Here is an 18,814-nt window from a genome sequence, read left to right on the forward strand (position 1 = left end):
TTTTTTTCTTTTAATCATAACTTTGCAACTATTTGAGCAAAAGACTTTCTACAGGTTGCATTTTATAGAAAATTGTTCAAGGAATTCGATAAAAATAAAATTTTAACCCTTAAATGCCCACTAATATTATATTTTAACGTATAAAAAATCAGTTTTGATCAATTGCTTATATTTTTATTTGTTTTATTTTATCACCATCGTGTTCCCCGGACAACTTTACATAATAATCAATGTAGACTTCAAACTAAAATGAACTATTGACGAGATACAGCGATTTTACTGAAAAAAGTTTGATTTTGCGCAGCACTCGGAAGTTCATGGTGTACTTTTCAACAAAAAGGAATGAATCTCGCATAATTCGGTTTTTATATGTGAGAAACTTATTTCGGATTTGAATTTTCCCTGCGCAAAATCAAACTTTTTTCAGTAAAATCGCTGTATCTCGTCAATAGTTAAAAAAATATAAGCAATTGATCAAAACTGATTTTTTATACTTAAAACGTTAAAATATAATATTAGTGGGCGTTTAAGGGTTAAAATTTTATTTTTATCGAATTCCTTGAACAATTTTCTATAAAATGCAACCTGTAGAAAGTCTTTTGCTCAAATAGTTGCAAAGTTATGATTAAAAGAAAAAAAAGTTTTTCAGAAAATTGCTAAAAAAGAGGGCGGTGCCAAAAATAGAGGGATGGTCCAATCAGCACCAAACTTGGGATTTCTGTTAACTATCGATAGATAAACGTTCCCTCCAAGTTTGGTCCAAATCGGTGAAGGTCGAGTCCAAAAGTGTACTCAGTTGACCTGGAATGACCCATATAGAGCCAATTCATAAGCCACGTGGAAGCCTTTTTGGAATTACGAAAAAGTTTGTTTGTGGCACGTTCAAATTTAGTTAAGGGTTTTTTAGTTTATTGAAAATTAATTTATTGAATTGAAGCATAAAAATTAGGTTCTATAATTTTAACCTAAGATTTCAGAGTTATTTTAACATTTTTTACGTTCCACGAAATTTCCCTGAAATTTGGTGCTTTTAAAATTAAGATCCCCGTGAAATTTGCATTTTTCAGCGTAAAAAATCACTAAGCCTTTCTTTTGAAACGTGGCGAGCTAAAATTCGTTCAGCCGTTCCGGAGAAATATCTGTTTATAAAAAAGTGGTTTCCGCGAAAATCGTTAAAAAAAACCACCCCAAATCGAAAAAATACGGGTCTTATTATTTTGGACAAGGAACTCCCATGCCTAATTTGTGACAACCGAAACAAATTTAATCTGAAAGTTATCCTTTTTGATACTCAAAAAACTGCCCAAATTTTTTTTCCGAAAATTTTTATTTTTCCCGTGTTCAGGAGGTCATGTTGAGGAATTTACGAAAAACTTTACTTCTTTTGTTTAATGTTTTTCTTGTTCCATTTTTAGTATTTTAATTTGCATTTATCTTGTTTAGTTCATGTTGTTTTTGGTAGTATTTGGCTTATTCTACCACCTCCTATCATTACATTTTGCCTATCTAATTTTTTCATGTTTTTACAGTCACTTTTTCAATTTTTCTTGTTTTTCATATTTTCTGCTATAAAATGGCACCATTATCATTTAAATTTAAGAAAAATGTGTAGTGGCATAGTCTGGGATACTATAAAAAATACACCATACTTATTTTTACTTAAAATATAGGAAATGTTAGTAAAAAACACAGCCAAAGTTGACCCTTAAAAAAATGTCATTTTTTTAAACATTGGCAATGTCACATAAAACAAGTCAAACTTCCAACCCTTAAATTTTCTAAAATTTTTAGAGTTCTTCTTTCTAATTCTTTTTAAAGACTGTCACAATTTTCGCCTCACCTAATTTATAGCTCAGAATCTGTCCAGTCCCACGGCCGCCGTTTCGGCGGAAAACCTCACTAACTGTTCCACTTCCGCACGTTAAACGTATTAATTTGGAGCACGTGCACGGCGCGCCGGTATTTTGCAGTATTACAACAACGATTAAGCCGACTTTCCGCCGCCCAACCCATCCCATCGTTCGGGACCGCGACAAAGTGGTCCTTTCGGGGGCCGTCCGGTGCGTGGATTTTCCGGGAAATTTGTACGTGCCACCGTGGGAATTGCCGCAAAAGTTTTGCCAACGCGCTAATTAGCTCCCGCGACGTGAAATTTGTTACCTTTTTTTTATTCTTGTGGGGGGAAAACGAGGTAGACAAAATTATTGGCCCTGCAATAAAGCCGTCAAAAGTGAGTTTTAGCACTTTTTAATTGACACATTTGGGAATTTTGCGAAGCGAGTTTGGGTCGGGTTTATTGGGCCGGCTAATGGGAACCGCCGAAGTCCATTAACTGGGGTGGAAATTAAAGGATGATGCTGTCCTTCACATTGAAAATATGGCAACTTTAGAGTTGATTTAATTAATTGTTTTTTACTGAAAGTATGTAAAAATACGTCACAATATACAAAAAGGTGTGCATTGCAATAATAAATGCAAAAAAATACATCTTTTTATTTCCTTCCAAAAAACTAACAATGTGCTAATCTAATAATTAATTTCATTGCTACCACACCTTTTAACGTAACTGTGAATGAACTTTATTCATCCCAATTTGTACACCCAAAATTCAGAATCGAGATAATCGTTCTCTCAAAATTTATTGAGGGCTCAGTGCCAAAATCGATAGAATAATGGTACCAACTCACACCATCATAACAAATGAGTTCATTCGTTAGTTGAATCAATAAATCTCCAACAAGTGTCATACATCGACTTCTGACTTCTCCTTGGTCACCAAGCTGTGGTGGCCGAGGCAGCTAAGTCATTGGATTGGTTTGTCAAAGGTCTCTGGTTCGATTCCCGTTGTCGACACTTTTGGTTTTTTGTTTGACGGATGAACTTTTTTTGCAAATGAACCTCGAGAGAATAGTTCTATCGCCCATCTCGAGCTGTGTTCTCTGCGTCCGTGAATGGTACCACTATTCTCTCGATTCGAGACCATCATTCTCTCGGACTAGCGCTGCCAGTTTTGGGTGTACCTTTTCTTCGTTATATCTTCCAGCACTATCTTCCCCTTTAGCCTCAACCGACACAACACAACACCTCAATCCACCTAAAGAAGCAACAACAAAAACATGAATGAAACATAAACATGAACACCACCCACCGCCACCACACCGGGTGGTCTCCCATAACAAGCTGCTATAGTCTTGCGTGTCGTGGTTCACTTTGGAGTTCATTCCCTACCCGTTGTCACGACAATGATGTGCTATCAGACACGAGACGATGACGATGATGATGATGACCCGAGTGCGACAAACCGGCTGATTGGCACGCGAGAGAGAAATAAGAGTGAGAGAGGGAGAAAAAGGGTCGAGTTTGTGTTTATGCTTTCCACAAGACGAGGGTCGACGACGACGTCGTCGTGTCGGTCGGGCTAATGTTGTGACACGAAAGCAGTGTCGGTTTGGGGCCGGAAATATGTGAGAGAGTGGTAGCGTTGGAGAGTATGATAACGTTTAAAATGATGAGAGAGAGGATGCTCTATTGGAGCGGTAGTTTTACTGAGAAGAAGAAAGTGTTACTCTCACGGAATGATGACGATGACGGGAGGCCCGAGTGGGGTAAACGTTAGATATATGAACAAAATTTGCTTACTTTTTTTATCGTACTGTTATAAATAATTATTTGATTTTTGATTTTTGAGTTTAAAAGTCAAATTTAAAGGTTAGCCAACGATTTGTTTTCGTTCAATTTTTTTTGTAAAAATAGCCTAAGAAGTTACAAAAAGACTCACAAAAATGCAGGATGGAGCAACTCACCTAAAAAATACAAAAATCATTTACTGATACTGTTTTTTTCAAAAGTGCTCTAAACATCAAAATTTTCAAAAACTGAACACAAGAGTCGATTCCCCAGACAATTTTACATAAAAGTCTCCATATTGACCATTGTCCTAAGTCCAATCCTTGTAAAGTTACAGCGGCTTTAAAAATAAAAATGTTGAAAAAATAGGTTTTTTGATGGTTTTTGGCAATTTCTATTTGACAGACTTGATATTTCATTCTCGAAAATATTTTTACCGGAAAGCTCGTCCAATTTCCCATAAGTTTGTCTTTGGCTACATTTCAATTGGATGTATGGGCTCAAAGATATAAGCTAATTACATAATATTTTTTCAGTGTTACTACAGTAGTATAGTAACCTGGATAGGGTGCCTAGATTCAGATTATTTGAGATGTAATTTTAGGTTACGAATGATGTAAACGAAAACCAGCGGGAATTTCATTGATTTAGGTTAAAACAAACCTAACTTTGCATTGAAAATACTTTTACATGTTTTAATGTTTTGTTTAATCAACGATTACGTCAAATGTAAAATTCCTATTTATTTAGTTTGTAAGATCTTTCTCTACCCAAAATCTTTAGCAATCATAAACATATATAAGATTTTATTTATGAGACTAAAGTTAGTGGTCTTTGGGAAAATTATTTTTTAATGTAACGCAAATTATGGAATTTTAGCAAAAACTCTTCTTGAATAAATTGAAGCTTCAAAACCACTCCACATTTTCAGAAAATCAAACTTACATCAATTTGCAATTTGGACCACATTGCTATGGGATGGAAAATTTGTGATATTCATGTAAAAACTTTTATTGTCTGTATTTATAATATCGAGGATAAATCTAGAGTTTTTTTTTCATAAAAAGGTCCTGTATACAAAATATTCAATTTTTAGCTGTTTGGGTTTTTTTTAGAACCGCCTTGAGTCAGGGATATTCAAAAACACCCAAAAAGCAGTTATGAAAACTTTGTTTATAGTTTTATAGAAAAAAAACTCTAGAATTCATCATCTACTCTTCCAAACAAGATGCATACAAATGGGTGGGGTAGTAGCCTGTCCCATTTTGAGGTCATGTCGAGGAATTTCAGGTGCTCACTTCTTAAATGATAGATTATGATGTTAGGAACAATGTTTTCTTAGACAAGAAAAAATAATAAAATACTTTCTCGCACCCCATAGTCAATTTACTGAAAAAAGTCACTTTTTTTGAACAAATTTTCTAAAATCGCTTGGAATCAATACAAAAACTATTTCGATCAGGTGTGTATTATCTTCAAACGATAGGTTTTTGTCCATAGATTAAGATGCACTATCAATATTGGACCAAAATTTAAGTTTTTGGACTCTCCCAGGCGGATTTGTGTCGAAAAAATCGCATTTTTTCGAAACTTTTTTCAGAAATGTTCATTTAATTTAGGGTAGCCTATTTTTCCCAGTGAAACTAATAGATGCAGCTTGTAGGAAATTTCATGGCGAACATTTTTCCCTCTGAGAAAATGCAATTTCGACACTCCAGAGCCAAGATATTTGAGTTTTAGTGAGGAAAAAAGTGCCAATTTTCAAAATTTCTCAGAATTCAGAAGCAAGGCCTACTAATTACACGATATAGCAAGCATATGTCTCAAAGGTCAGGGTATGCTTTTTTATAGTAATTTTGGCCGCTGAATCCGAATCTGAAATCAAATTTCGTGTAAACAGTGATGTTTTGGAGCTACACCCTTTTGGAATGTTATTTGCGTGTTTAAGAGGCAGTTTTTGTAAATATTGCTCGGTTTGTTCTAGAGGTCGTATCGAGGTGCTCCGATTTGGATGAAACTTTCAGCGTTTGTTTGTCTATACATGAGATGAACTCATGCCAAATATGAGCCCTCTACGACAAAGGGAAGTGGGGTAAAACGGGCATTGAAGTTTGAGGTCCAAAAAATATATAAAATCTTAAAATTGCTCGCATTTCCGTAAAACTTCATCAATTCCAACTCTCTTAAATGCATTCGAAAGGTCTTTTGAAGCACTTCAAAATGAGCCATAGACATCCAGGATTGGTTTAACTTTTTCTCATAGCTTTTGCAAATTACTGTTAAAAATGTTTTTTTTTTTAAACCTCAATATCTTTTTGCAACAGCCTCCAACACCCATACTCCCAGAGGTCAAAAGATTGGTAGTTTCATAGACTATAAGCCTACGGAAATAACTTTTTGGCCAATGCAGTTTTTCTTATAGTTTTTCGATTTTTCTATAACAAACATTTTACAACGTTAGTTATTGTCCTGCATCCATAGCGGCACTTTTTAGTCTCACTTTTGTCATATTCGAAATCCTCGGAAAATTCAAACTTCAATGCCAATCCTGGATGTCTATGGCTCATTTTGAAGTGCTTCAAAAGACCTTTTGAATGCATCTAAGAGAGTTGGAATTGATGAAGTTTTACTAAAATGCGAGCAATTTTAAGATTTTATATATTTTTTGGACCTCAAACTTCAATGCCCGTTTTACCCCACTTCCCTTTGTCGTAGAGGGCTCATATTTGGCATGAGTTCATCTCATGTATAGACAAACAAACGCTGAAAGTTTCATCCAAATCGGAGCACCTCGATACGACCTCTAGAACAAACCGAGCAATATTTACAAAAACTGCCTCTTAAACACGCAAATAACATTCCAAAAGGGTGTAGCTCCAAAACATCACTGTTTACACGAAATTTGATTTCAGATTCGGATTCAGCGGCCAAAATTACTATAAAAAAGCATACCCTGACCTTTGAGACATATGCTTGCTATATCGTGTAATTAGTAGGCCTTGCTTCTGAATTCTGAGAAATTTTGAAAATTGGCACTTTTTTCCTCACTAAAACTCAAATATCTTGGCTCTGGAGTGTCGAAATTGCATTTTCTCAGAGGGAAAAATGTTCGCCATGAAATTTCCTACAAGCTGCATCTATTAGTTTCACTGGGAAAAATAGGCTACCCTAAATTAAATGAACATTTCTGAAAAAAGTTTCGAAAAAATGCGATTTTTTCGACACAAATCCGCCTGGGAGAGTCCAAAAACTTAAATTTTGGTCCAATATTGATAGTGCATCTTAATCTATGGACAAAAACCTATCGTTTGAAGATAATACACACCTGATCGAAACAGTTTTTGTATTGATTCCAAGCGATTTTAGAAAATTTGTTCAAAAAAGTGACTTTTTTCAGTAAATCGACTAGGGGGTGCGAGAAAGTATTTTATTATTTTTTCTTGTCTAAGAAAACATTGTTCCTAACATCATAATCTATCATTTAAGAAGTGAGCACCTGAAATTCCTCGACATGACCTCAAAATGGGACAGGCTAGTGGGGTAGTCATACACAAATGCTATGTAAATGTTAAAATAATTTTTTGGCAAAAAAAAACTCGGCAAAATTGACTTTTTTCGACTAATTAAGTGTTGATTCTCTGATCGTTTCGATAAAATATGATGATTTTTTAAATAAAAAAAAAATACATTTTACAACGTTTTTAATATTCCTTTCAGTAATGAGAAATTAATATCAAAGTTGAAATAACCCAATTTAGTTGAAAAACCAAAAAAAAAAAAAACAATACCCAAATGTGAGGAGTGGTCAGACAAAAATTTTATGAAAAATATTCAAAAATCTGTATCTTGATAAGGAATATTTTTGAGATGGCAAGAATGTTTTTTTCAATTCTTTGCACAAAGTAGTAAAAATTTGTTGACCAAAGTTTTGTTTTTTAAAAAAAAAAAGTTTTTTTGCTTAGATTGAAATAAAAAATTGGTTTTAATTTTCGTTGTGAAATCTTAATCGTAGTCGAAAAGCGATTTTCATGAATTGCACTGTTTAAAGTTTAAAGTCATATTTAGGTAAATTTTCTTGGTGAATTTGACATTTAAAATAGCCACTGCAGTCTCTTAAAATTTTCCCATATTATCGATAAAAATATCCATTTCACTGTAGTGAAATTTTCTCATCTTTCCTAGGCTTGATGTTTTATGTTTAAACATATTTTATTGAAATAATCTAAAAACTTCACGAAAATTTAACTATGGACTTTGAAAACATTTTCAATGGATGCTGAGGTATCGGCAATAGAATATCTGATGGTATTAGAGTTAAACTCAGAAAACATAATTTTTCATAAATTGATCCAATTACTATTCTCGTTGAAGAAATTGGCACGAAATTTTCTGATCTTCATTGAAAAATATTTCCGGGAATGGTGAAGTAACATACTTTTCAAAAGGTCATATTTGCAAATTCTCTCATTCAGTTATTCAAGTTTAGTAAATATCTTTTTTAATAAACTTGTCATATTTAGAGCATAAAAGTCCTAAACAATAAGAATCAATACAAGTAAAACAAAATCTAGAAACACACTCTCAAAAATCAAACAAAGTTGAAGTGACATTCATGATGACTTTTTTGTTTCAATTATTTCAAAACTCTGTGTTTTGAAATTAGGTTAAACACTCCATTCTTTATCTTCCCTCTCTCGGGACGCCGCCCTCCTCGTGAGAGAGAAACAACAGTTATTCGCACGGGAAACACAACAGTACGCGCGCGGGGGGTGTTCGATCCACATATCCAACAAACCGGCAGCGAGCGGCCCCAACAATCCAACTCTTCCACCAAACACGCTGCCGCTTCGGAACTTCGACTCTTGAGCACATGTCTACCAACACCGCTCTCCCGTCCCGAGCATCGGCGAGAGCAACCGAGAGCGAGAGAACTTCTCAAAGCTTACGGTACCATGCCATGCTCCAAGAAGGGAAAAGAAGGGCGTGCGGGGGACGGTTACGAAGCGCATTCACAACAACAAAAATGCGCTCTAGTAGCAGCTACTAGCGGCAGCAACGTTGGCCCAAACGAAACCAGCCGGACTCAAACGTAAATCTTACGCGAAGCCAGCCAGACTTGTCTCTGTGGCAGCAGCAGCGGAGCACTGAGTTGGAGTTTGGAGATCTCTTCTCGGGGGCAAGATCTGTACCACACGATCAACGTAGAGGGAGAGAGCACCGATCTTGCTCTCGTGAAACGGTTGGACCCCGTACGCGCATTCCGCGATCGCGTTAGTCACCTGTGAACGCTCCGATCCGACGCACCGCGCCGGATATTGTACCAAGTCGAAGTTACGGATCTCCACGCGCGCGCGAAGTTTGCGAACTTGATTAGAACGGGAAACATCTACGAAAGCTAATTAGTGCGACGAAACATTTGGGATATTTAGTGGCAGGTTCTGTGTGATCTTGAAGGTTAAGGTTCTGGGAGTACTTGATACGGTGTAGAAGCAGTGACTAGTGTTCAGCAACCAAAACAACTAGGGTGCCCGCGCGCGCTCGCTCGCTCGGAGTAGAAAGTGTGCTTCGCGAAGAAAGTGCCGTTAGATTTTTGCGCCGTTGAAGAACGTGGATCGCCGTACGCTGCTGGTTGAAGGAAACCGCAGCAGACCAGCAGTCATCAATTCTGGTTCACGTATTTTAAGTGAAGTGTGCAGTGTAATCAGTTGACATAAATCAACGGGTTTCGGGAGTTGACTCACGTGGGCTGGGGGTAACCGCAAAGACCTGCATGATCTCGAAAATGGGAACCTAACCTCCAGAAAGTGGACTGCGCGAAGAAATCAACACAACACAACAAGTCGGTAGTGATGATCGTCGGTGATCAGCCGATAATTCGGTAATTCCTGAAATCATTTTGATGAAGCGTTTACATAAATATCATCAATTGTGAGGCGCCGTACAAACGCTATCCCCAATTCCCGAACCCTGGGGTGGGATCTTCAAGGCTTTTCCCCACAACTGGGAGTCGACCTACTTCGTCGGCCGATCCACAGCTGGGTGTGTAGAGAGCATAATAGAGAGATCTACCACGATCGGCGAGTGAAACAGAGTGCAACTAAAACATACACGCCGTGGAGCCCCTGAAACCTGAGCCGAGGCAGTTTTGTCCGTGGAGAAGTTGATAATAAAAAAATATATATCCACACGAGAGTGGAGAAAAATAAATTACATCTAAAAACAAGTGATTAAGGTTAACAGTTAAATTGGAAACCGACGCGGAGTCTCCCTCTGTGGCAGTGTGATTGCCAAGGTGAAGCCGGTATTTGTTCAGTGTGTTGCAGTGATTAGTGTTACTTGAAGACCTGTCATAATTTCCGAGCCGAGTTCTGGAGTTCAACGAGAAACAACCGACGCTGGAATTGAGGTGTACGTGCTAATTACTTTATAACCAAACTCAGGTGGTGGTCCCCCCCCCAAATAACTCAACTTAAAAAACTTCAAATCAGCAACTTTTTCGATTGACCCAGATCGAAGAGGTTGCCGCGTATTGTTTTGGTTTTGTGAGGACCCTCCCCCCTCGGAGGGGGGAGTAGGGTGAGGCTAAGTCGCAGCCCTTTCCCCACTTTCCGCAAAAACTGTTCCGCTTCCGGTGAGCATCCTGGAGAGTGCCAGAGTGCAGGACTCTTGAGCGGACTCGGAGAGACTTGGATTAAGTTTGGCACTTTGAGAGGGAGAACTTTTTTCGCCGAGGGTCATAACTTCGGGTTGTGGTGCTCGGGCTATGGTTCAGTGGCCGCCGAGGTGTCAAAGTTGGCGGACGACTTTGTGAAGGATGGGAATTTGAATGAAGAGGAGGGGGCTAAATTTTTGATTGATATTTTTCAACTAGTTTGTTGCAATGCAAGCAAAAAAATCTTTGAATTTTTAGCAATCCCCAAAATAAGTAAAAAGAAATAAATACTTATTATTTCGCAAAACATTAGGACGTTTAAATTTCGCGGGATTTGACTTTCCCGGGAAACGGGAAAAATATTTTAAATCCCGGGAATTTCCGGGATTCCGTGAAATTTTTGAAACAGTCGTAAAATCTATTATTTCAATATATTAGTTACACAGTAAAAAATTGTGTAAATTTAGAAGTTGTAATTTCGGAAGATTGAATATTACCACTTTTACGATGTAATTTTACCTCAATTTAGACTGAAAAGGCGACATTACAACAGGAAAGTGGTAAAATTACACATATTCAGAGGTAAAACTACACATTTTTTCTGACATAAAAGATGTACCCCTTCCCAGATGTAATAAAACCATGATTTTTATCTGTGTATTTTTTTCAAGCTTAAACTCATAGAATTAGCTCAATACTGCTAATTGGTGATAATCTACACTGCAATCTGAACAAGGACAGCAGTTTTTAGAAAGCTTGAAATACATTTAAAAACAATATTTTGTTTGCGTAGGATTTTAAATAAACCACAATTTTTAATCCAATGTGATTCAAATTAAGTAAGTTTTTTAATAATACATTTCTTTTATTATTATTTTATGTGACATGACTAAAAAAGCTAGAAAAATTTCGAAATAAATCAAATGTTGTGATACTGTCAATAAATAGCAAAAATACAATAAATTCATAAAAATATTTGTTCTTTAAGGTTGAATACTTTTCTGATCTGTGGTCACAAAAATTAAAATGTGTAAAAAGCTGTTATTATATATCATATATATTTTAAACTTTTCTCGCCCCTTCAAAATCGGTCCAAAAAATCAGGGGTCAAAATAATCAAAAATACTTGAAAAAATTAATCAAAATAGAAGTTGAATGCATTTTCCTGCAAAAAAAATTAGCGTGTTTGGGCTAAATAAAAACTATTTACAATTTTTGTGAAATTTCGGTGAAAAAGATTGTTTTTAGCAGTTTTTTTCTTCAATGCTAAGATATTATAAAAACTAATAATCGGCTGCATTTAATAATACATTTTTCAAATTCAATGTTTATTTTTTTGTCCCTTTTCCCCCTTCTCTTTGCTTAGAGTCGAGGAGCATAGTCTTCAAAAAATATTTACAGCGGGCCAATTTAGTTTTCTCCTGACGAAAGGAATTCCAAGGCATAATAGACAACAAATTAGCTTATTTAATTGCATTTTAATATAAATAACAAAAAATACATAATTGAACATGATATCTTTTTTAATAAAGATGGTCGACCAGACTATTCACAAGCTTTTTTTTAAATAACCAAATAAATTAGGTGAATAAATTCTAAGATCTTCATTTCATTACAATAATTTATGTCCCTGTTTTAATTAAAGGCAATTTTGAAATGAACTTATTCTCATTTTTTAATAAAAAAAACATGTAAATGAAATTTTGAAGTTTAACTAGTTTAAAATTTTAATGCTATGCAAAAAAAAAATTAACAATTAGAATCACGAAATGCTTTCTACATTATTATAGTTATGCATTAATTAACATTAATCAATTTGCTAAAATATTTTTTTTCCTAAACTTTTTCGTTTTGAACCGATCTGTGTTCCGAAAATTCAAATTTTGTTTAAAAGATCAAAATGTCTTTCTTTGATTTAAAATGACTAAATATGCGTTATACAATATATTCTGATAATTTCAAATCGATTGTACATTTTTTCAAATGAAAACCATTTTAGTCAATAATTTTGTTGCCCCCTCATTTTTCCAGGGCAATCTTGAAAGTCTTTATAGTCAATTATATTCCATTTTTAATAAGTTTTCTCTCTATAAAATTTGTTAACAAGAAAACACGAGATGCATTTTCATGATATGATAAGGAGTGCTAATTTGGGTAATATCCTTTTGAATAAAAACATACAAGTGAAAACACAACCCCCTCCCCTTAATCCAAACACTTGACCACAAGCAGCTAAAATTTTCGCTGGAAAACCACCGAGCCAAAACCACATCCATATTGCACACCCGCCCACCCTCACAACCACACACGAGATAGTAGCGCACCTTCTCCCCCCGCCGTACAAAATGAGTTGATTATTTTATAATTGAGGTTTTCATAAATTTACACGCACTCGCGTGGTTTTTGGCCGCGCGGCCACTTGGCCACATCTGGGGGCCTCCCCTCTTTGGGGTCATTATCGATGTGGCTGCTCCGGCGCTCTCGCAAGTGTTGAACTGGTTTTTAACCACTTTTGTTTTTCGGCGACGGCCGGCGGTTTTTCGGGATACTTTCCCCTCGCGCAAGCAGGTTGGCCGGGATTTCAGAGGGGGGCCATCCACCAGATGGCACACGGCACTCTGGTGAAATCTGGAGTGAGGGTAAAAGTTGAACTGGACGTTGAAAGTTATGAGGGGCAGGATTTAATCAGTGCGACCTCGAAGCGTGATATTTGATGAACTTTGTGTGTTGACTAAACAATGCTCATAAAATATCAAAATTCGAACCATGTTTTTATTTTAAAGTTAAATGATTTCTGAGCAACGTCAAGCATTATTTTTGCTCAATACTTTTCCAAAAAATGTTTCTTGTCAGCTTTTATCCAAAATTTTATTTTGCAAGACAGAAAAAATATAAGATATGAACAAATTTTTGATGTTATTTTGAGATGACCCAAATTAAAGATAGTGTAAAATTTTAAAGAGGCAAAAACAAGCGGAATTCAAAAAAAATCAACGCAAAGGTTTACATATTTACTTTATCTTATTGGAAAAGAGATACACAACAAAGTACATTAATCAGTGGCTCTTATACCAGATGAATATCGAAGATCTTAATGTTTTCACTGTTTTTTTTAATGTTGTCATTGCGTAAAGTAACCATTTATTAAGTAAATTTAATTAAAAATATTAAAGATAGACGAAAACATCAAAATAAGTTTAAATATCGTTCAATATAAAAATAAAAAAATCGGTTTAAAATTGATGTTGATTTTTAGTACAGTCCAGACTCGACTATCCGAAGCCTCGATAATCCGAAGTTTCAATTACCCGAAGGTTTGTATGAAACGTTGGATAAGGCTGGTACGCATTTTATTTAAAGTTTTGGTCACCCCCCTCCCCCCCCCTCTTCAATGTTGGTCCGAAAAATCAGGGGGCAAAAAGATATTTTTTCAAAAGACTTCAAAATGTTAATGGAAATTTAAGTGCAATCAGCTGAAATCTATTTAAAACGCATTCCCCTGCGATTGGAATCACTTTTAGCATGTTTGGGTTGATTTAAAAATCTTTTGAATTTTTGAAAATTTTCGATGTGCAATAACGCAAAAAGTTTTTTTTTCGCTAAATTTTTTTTCGTAAAATTTTGCATTTTTTGAAAACTAATGATTGTGAAACAACTGATCTAGTGTAAAATGCATTTTAAATCACTTTTTTTTTTGCAAATTTCATCATGGAAAAAAAATTGAATTTTTTGCCACTTCTATTTTAAATAACAAAGCGATATTAAATTGCTTGATGAATTCAAATGGAGGTAGTCATAAACATATTTTGATCTATCTTATTGACTGTAATCATATACAGCAATATTTTTCAAAGTTAAAGTCGCAATTCCCCCTTCACTCAGTTTTGGTACGAACAAAAAGGTGATTTTTTTCTATTTCAAAGAACCTCAAAATTTCAATGAAAATAGACGTGCAATCAACTTAAAACAATTTCAAATGCATTTTTGTGCTGTGATAATCATTTTTAGCCTGCCTAAATCAATTTAAAATCTTTGGATTTTTTGTAAATTTGTAATGTGCAGTACCACAAAAAGTATGTTTGTACGCAAAAAAAAAAAATTCAAGTAAAGACTTGATTTTTTGAAATATAATCATAATTCTTTTCTCCCTCCTTAACTTCGCCCATAGGCAAGGGACATAAACTTCAAAAAAATATTTGCATCATCCTTATTTGAAAATTCTGCTTTTTATTTCAAATGCCTCGGAAACATGATCCATTATCCGAATGAATTGAGAAAAAAAATAAAATTCTGATATTCGAATCACAGAAAAAATCGTTGTCTAATTTTGATTACCAAGAATTGTTTAATCCATTTGATAAACTAATAGGCAATCAACCATTAAAATTTGACGAACACGGAGTCGCATAACTCGAATTTGATGATAAACTAAGGAAATAAGAAAAACGTTTTTTTTCATGATGCGATTATTCGAAGTCCCATACAATAATTCGGATATTCGAACTTCGGGTCTGGGCTGTCTAATGACATTTTAATAAAGCTAAGTTTTCAGTTTGGATGTTAAATTTTTAAGTACAAAATAATCAAGTGAATGCATAAAAATAAGAATATTAAAACATTTCTTGCGAACTTTTCAAAATAATGTGCTGTTCAAAAAGTTCAATTTGTCTTGTTCAAAAATCATGAATTTTGTTTCCTTCACATAAAATATATGTCAAACCCCCTTTTCGATGGGATGGTTATCACCCCACAGCCCATTTCCCACCCTTTGCATACCATTTCTTCGCCCACAACAATGCCATTCGAAACCAATTGAACAAAATGAACCGCTTCCAGCTGTTTAATGAATGACAACGAAAAAAAATACTACCCACTCCCCAGTGTCCAGACCTCCTCCAGACCAGCTGTACTGACTGGCCTGACCTACATTAGTCGATTCGTCGCGCAGCAATTCCCACCGTGGTGACCATTTCGCCACATCATTTCCCACCTTCTCCCATCCTCCTGCCTGAATCACGTCACGACGACCGATGATTCAATCACATTCTTGTCGTTCCTCCACGGAATAATTTGCATTGCGCGCGTCACCTTAAGAGCTACTTTCTTCTTCGGCGTTCATTCACCCCGGCGAACGTTCAGAATTTGCACAAAGTTTTATTTGCTCAAGCAGAAGCAGGAGAAGTAGGAGGTGGTGGAGTGGGTGTTGATGGGATATTCAATCAACCCGGTCGTCAGAAGCGGCACAAATTCGGAAATTTAAAATCTTATCGATTGCTTCTTCGGGTAAGCGTTCAACTCCGGGGACGTTACGTGCCCGCTAATCATTTGCATACCTGGGCGTGAATTCCACCTCTTGCGGATACGACAAACACTTATGGGCGGTGATTCTTGAGTTTTTTTTTTTGAGAATTTTTATTAATTTTATTTTAAAATTATTTGATTAGGTCAAACTATGGGGTTCCAGGATTACCTCACATTTGAACCTAGACACACTGCACAGAAGATTGTATGGAGAACCCCTGGCCAACGACATTTACCGGTTCGATTTGGTTGATACACACGCCTTTTTTCTTATTATTTGGCAAATCGCGAATTTCGCGACCCTCTTCCCTCAGGTATTTACCGAATACCAGAGATTCCCTGATTTTTGCCAATTTACCCCTTGAAAAAGTGTAACCGTTTTATTTCTTCCCCCCTCGAGGAGACCCACATTCCCATTTTTGGGCACAACACACGACCGAGGGGACTCCCCAGCTTCATTCAACTGGCGTTCGATTAATGTACTCTCCATCTCTGTCAAAGGCTTCAGTAGCGAGGAAAAAAGCATTTCCCCAAGTATCAACACCCGTTATTCCCTATTCTAATTGGGTTACTTCGCAGCGCGGCCTAACCCGCGAGAGGAGGGGAGAAACGCTTTCTGAAGCGATTGAAGAGGCCTGAGTTATCGCGCGCGCCTTACACGCCAGCTTTTTTTCAGCCTTCTCTGAGCAGTTCGAACAGGTTCATCAACGCAGCATCCTCCGGCCGGCATCGGGATAGGACGGGTCGGGCCGGTTAAGTAACACGTTGACCTAGAAACCACTGCTGGCCGGTTGAGCAGGTTGGCCGGGAGATGTTCCAGTCTCGCAGGAATTTGAACTGCAACGGTTTACGGTTGGGGTTTTTTCTGATAAGACAGTTTTTGAGTGATTGAATCTTCTTTGGTTAATTAATCTTCAGCTTAGTCAGATTTTTGTACTTTAATATTTTTTGATAAACACAAAACAAATTCAATTTGCCTTTAATCCATGTCAATGTCTGCTCCTTCGGTTCTGGCGGCGGTGGTACCAGTTCTATTTCCGTCTATAATTCCAGGAAAACGATCTAATCCATTAGTACGACCGTTAGCGGGCTGGAGGAGTATAGCAATTCTATCCGCGTGGGGTGGCTCTTGGCAGCTAATCATTTATCTAACGGCCAAAAGTGTGCGTCTTTCGTGGCCGCGGCCAGCCGCCGGGGCGCGTTCAAAAACAAACACCTTGCTTTCTACTGGGTGTAGTTGCGTATTTTTTGGGAGTTTGGCTTCTTTACTGAAATTTCTTTTTTGCGTCCCGACGAAGAACTTCCCCGAGGTTTTGTGAATTGAAATTTGTGATCAACATCGTTACTGCGATCAACTAAGGTCGCAGTGAAGTTATAAAGGGATTTTTTTTAATTTTAAATATCTTTAAAAAATGTATATACTTGGAAACATTAAAGCAGTTTATTAGGTTTGATAGAATTTCATTAAAGAACATGTTTTGTTTTAACAATTTGGAAAATTACAGAAAATAAAACTGTCCGAAAAAAGACAATTTATTTATTACATTTGAATCTTTAAAACGATAGAAGTAAAAAAAAAATTAGATTTCTTGTCATAGTTTCAACATTTCAATGAAAAAGGTATTATACAATGCATTATAAAGTAGTTAAGTTGTTGTACAATCATTGATTTTCAAAAAATCAAAGTTTTGACGAAATTTTCTTTGCGAAAAAAAATTATCAGCGGTACCGAAATTTCATAAAACTTCAAAATATGTTTTGATTATGATTATCAACGCATGACGATGATTGCACGTCTAATTCATTGAAATGTTGAAGTTTTTTGAAAAAATGTGATTTTGGCCCTTTATTTTTCGAACTGCATCATTAATTTAAAAGTGATGAAAATGTATATGGGACTTTTATGCGAGGCAGTCTCATTTCAATAGCTTTTAAGCAAACATTTAATAATCCAAAATCATTTGACAAATATAATTTAAATTTCGTAAGATAAAAAAAATTGCACTGTTAAACTTCTTTTGAAAAATTCTTAACGGAGCACATCAACCAGAGCTTTTGCACCAAGAATAATATTACAGACTTTTCAGTATCTTCAAAACTAAAGAAAATATCGATATATTGTTTTATTCTTCCCCGAAAGAGTCTACTAAATTATTACCAACAAAGTTTGTCTATTTTTATAATCAAACTTTTGCAGGATTGGGTCCGTAAGTTTAACAATTTGGGAATAAGAAGACAATAACTTCTTTGGTTGCTGTGTACCCTTAAAATTCGAAAAAGTTGATTTAAAATGCAATTTTTGATATGGATAAAACTTTACAAGTTTACAAGTTTTCATAAAAATTTTGAAGCTGTTTTTTTTTTTCGATTTTAAATTCAATTCGATTTATTTGTGAATAATCAAGTTACAATGAGTTCATTTAGGTACATAACAGAGTTTTGGAGTTCCTTTCAGCTGTGTGTTACATCGTAATTCAATCGAATGTGTTATTACTTATAAATATTAAATAGAAGGCAAGCGTTAAGCTGTTTTTTACAAAAAGGCTGTTGTGAACAAATGTTCTGATCGGTTTGATGACTTGGGCAAAGTTGTGGGTATTGCTTACGACTTCTCAGAAATAATAGTCAAACTTAGAAAAAAAAAATCAATTCGACTTTTCAAACAAAAAATGAATTGCGGCAAAAATAGTAATTTATGATAAATTTCATTTTTCGATATGACAAAAATTTTAATTTTTTGAGCGTGCCATAGCTCGAAAGTTGGTCGGAATTCATATGGTAGTGTAGTCAATTTATGGCAATTTTTTTAAATGTCAAAAAGTTAATATTGTTTTAATTTGAACTAGAGGTGGGCAATACGGCTCTTTTTTAGGAGCCGCTCATTTTCGTTCGCTCATTAAAAAGAGCCGCTCTTTTGAACGGCTCTTTCGCTCTTTTTCAAAATTTGGATGAAAAGGTTTTTTTTTAAGAATCGTGTGATTTTATAAGTTATTTCACATTGGACTTTTACAAATTATTTGATAAAAAAAATTTAAACTGAAAACGAGAAGATGTCCTTGAAAACCATAGGTCTTGGCGGTCTCTATGTCAAGATTTCTACTCGAACCTAAACATTCGAGTAATTGAATGGCATCCAAACTTAAACTTAAGATGTTGGAAAAATTTCAATTAATTTAAAAATTGCGTTGATTTCTGCAAGAAATGAACTAACGCTGATATTTTATTTGGAGAAAA

General features: G+C 35.6%; 2 protein-coding genes across 2 annotated transcripts in view; one reads left to right on the top strand and one right to left on the bottom strand.

The window, feature by feature from the left end:
- The window catches only part of LOC120412843 (rab3 GTPase-activating protein catalytic subunit), a 285,929-nt gene that overhangs the window by 20,300 nt on the left and 246,815 nt on the right, over positions 1–18,814 (bottom strand). The gene's annotated exons all lie outside the window — the stretch shown is intronic.
- Positions 9,451–18,814, top strand: part of LOC120425333 (leucine-rich repeat and fibronectin type-III domain-containing protein 3) — a 253,153-nt gene continuing 243,789 nt past the window's right edge. The window contains exon 1 of the mRNA XM_052707650.1: positions 9,451–10,033. The gene's annotated coding sequence lies outside the window, so the exon portion shown is untranslated. The remainder of the gene's footprint in view (positions 10,034–18,814) is intronic.

This window comes from Culex pipiens, chromosome 2 (genome assembly GCF_016801865.2).
Source record: "Culex pipiens pallens isolate TS chromosome 2, TS_CPP_V2, whole genome shotgun sequence".
NCBI classification, from domain to species: Eukaryota; Metazoa; Arthropoda; class Insecta; order Diptera; family Culicidae; genus Culex; species Culex pipiens.